General features: G+C 60.5%; 1 pseudogene; it reads right to left on the bottom strand.

Moving 5' to 3' along the window:
• Window positions 1-2,160: 2,160 nt before the first annotated feature.
• The window catches only part of LOC102865301, a 1,975-nt pseudogene continuing 1,423 nt past the window's right edge, over window positions 2,161-2,712 (bottom strand).

Raw genomic sequence — 2,712 nt, 5'->3', positions numbered from 1 at the left:
GCGTGGGCAGCTGGCCCAGGCTGAGTGGATGTACAGAGGACTCAAAACCCACTGTGTGAACTGGGTCCCGACCTCGGGCACCCCAGGAGGGGCAGGCACAACTGCCCCAGGGCATGTCTGAGTGTAGAGCCTCGCATCTGTCTCCTCAGCGGCTGGTGGGTGCAGAGCAGCAGGTGGTTCACGGGCAGACCCGCCCCACACCCTTCACCCCGCCCTCGCCCGGGCTCCTCAGCGAGGGCCCTGCTGGAGAATGCCCTGTTACTAAGGAGGACACCTTGGACTCGGTCAGGGCAGAGATGAGGGTAAAGATACAGACTTGAGAACCGAAGCTCACAAACTTGACTGGAAGTGAACTGGGGGGGGGGGCGAGCAGAGGGTGCCCACAAGATTGCTTATTCTCTTAATGACTGGGGTGCCGGGAAGCCAGGGGGGCTGTGGAAGGAAGCTATCTGGGATCGACCGTTGTATGTTAGCTGTGGTGAGTTGGTGGCACCTCGCTAACATCTAAGTGGGGGCATTTTTCAGACAAGACAAATATGGGGGAGAGGACAGGGCTGAGATGGACTGAGTGGAGGGTGGAATTAGCCATAAGACTCGGCTACGAGGACTTACAGGGACACTGGGGTGGGAAGTACTAGGAAGGAACTAACGACAGAGCCTTGGAACATACCTCAGCTGGAGCTCGGAGTTTTTGAAAGAGGAATAACTCATGAGGGAGACAGGATGGTGGGGGCCAAGGAGGTCAGGAGACCACGGGGTGTGGCATCCTTGAGGTTGAGAGCAGAGAGTGTTTCAAGACTTCAGGAGTGAAAACCCTGGAGGAATGCCATTGCTGACCTGCAGGGCTGCCTCAGGTGACACGGTGCGGATGAGCTGGCAATCATGACAACAACCTGGGGTGGGGGGCGGCGGCGAGCAACAGCAGCCCGAGTGGAGGAGGAGCCAATGAGTGTGGACAGTGCGCCCATCGATTTCTGCGGCAAAGCCAGAAAAGAGGCGAACAGGCACTGGGGCTCTGCAGGCAGGTGAGGCAGGAGGGCTCTGGGGGCCAGGATGAAGTGGACAGAGCAGCTGACGAGAGACAGACCACAGGCGCCACGTCCTGACCTCCAGAACACATGAATGAGTGCCCTCATGTGACAGAGGACACTGCAGATAGGAATGGGGCGGGGGTGTCCTGTCCTGCAGCCTCTCATTTTAGGACTGGAGGTTCTCTCCTGGATCCCCTGACCTTAGGATCAGGAGTCTGTCCTGGATCCAAGCCGCCAGGGCTCCTTCAATTAGCCATTGGTTTCTATTATCTCTGAAAACTTTTCCACCAAGAGAATAGCTGTTGCCAGAAGACAAGACCCCTGTCCACAAAGCCCTCCCCTGCCCCAGGGTCCCCATGATTCCAGGGGAGTGAGTCTGAGGGCCTAAGAAGCCCACTGGGAACTGCCATTGTCCCCACAGTCATTCTCACTACACAGCTTGCTTTGCTAGTCAAGGGCAGGATGTTAGATACAGAAAAAGAAATGCTGGACATGTGCACAGCTAATCCCACCTAATCCTACATCACTCACAGAAACCTCAGATTAACCAACTCCCAGCAACTCTTTATTTAATAAAGTGAACAGCCAATGGCAATCTGACATACCCAAGTGTGCAAGGCCTTCCTCACACTCCACAGTCCTAAGTGCAAGGCCAGGGCTGCTGCTACCTGTAGGTTCCCTCTGCTATGAAAATCCTACCAGCACTATCTGTGGTCACCTCTGCTCTCAGCCCTCCACAAGGCCAGGTCAGAGGCTGGGATAGGTGTGCCCAGAAGCTGGACAAGTGTGGCCAGGCGAGTCCAGAGGCGGGGCCAGGTGAGACCAGAGGATGGACAGGTTAGGCCAGAAGCTGGACAGGTGTGGCCAGAGGCCAGGACAGGTGTGGCCAGAGGCCAGGCCAGGTGAGGCCAGAGGCCAGGCCAGGTGAGGCCAGAGCCCTGGTAGTTCTACAGGCTTCCTCCTGCCTGCAGCTCCCTCTGTGCTCCCAGCAAGTCCTGGAGGTTCCTATCTGTGACTCTGGAGGAGAGGCCAGAGGCTGGCCAGGCTGGTGGCAGGAGAAGTGAGAGAAGATTCCAGGAGAGGAGGGAGTGGACGTGAGAAGGTCCAGGCCTCCTAGGGCAGGCAGCGGTCACCATGGCCTCCAGACGCTGTGGACAAGGCTGGCCGCAGTCATACTGCCCAGGGTTGGCGGCACCGAGTCTGGTCCCTCCGTTGGCGCCCGACTCAGTTCAGCATCGGGAGCCTCCTCCGGCTCAGAGCACAGGTCGTCCCCGGGTCCAGAGGGACTGGGCAGCGGGGACCCCGAGGTCCCTCCCACCGATCGGCGGCTCCGCCCAGGGTCCCCGGGCCCCGCCAGGGCGTCCCCTAGCAGGTCCGGGAAGCTGCCACCCTCGCGCAACGGCATGGACTCCAGCAGGTGGTTGAGGAGCTCGGCGGCCACAGTGGCCGTAGATGGCCTGGCACGTGGACACGAAGGTGTGCACCTCATGCATGCACTGGATGTAGCCGGCGGCGAAGCGCTCGCTGGCCTCTGCCTGCAGCTGCTCGCGCCCTGCGCCCGGGCAGGAGGGGCAGAGCCGCGGCCGGTCAGAGCGGGCAGCACTCCTGGGGCCTCCCGGCCTCCCTCCGCGCCCCCCGCGCCACTCACCGCGCGCTCGGCCCCGCAGCGCGCCCTGCACGC

Source organism: Elephantulus edwardii, unplaced genomic scaffold, assembly GCF_000299155.1.
Source record: "Elephantulus edwardii isolate Elephantulus edwardi_28Jun2011 unplaced genomic scaffold, EleEdw1.0 scaffold00127, whole genome shotgun sequence".
In the NCBI taxonomy this organism is placed as follows: Eukaryota; Metazoa; Chordata; class Mammalia; order Macroscelidea; family Macroscelididae; genus Elephantulus; species Elephantulus edwardii.
The sequence above is the reverse complement of the archived record's forward strand: the minus strand, read 5'-3'. Positions and strand labels throughout refer to the sequence as shown.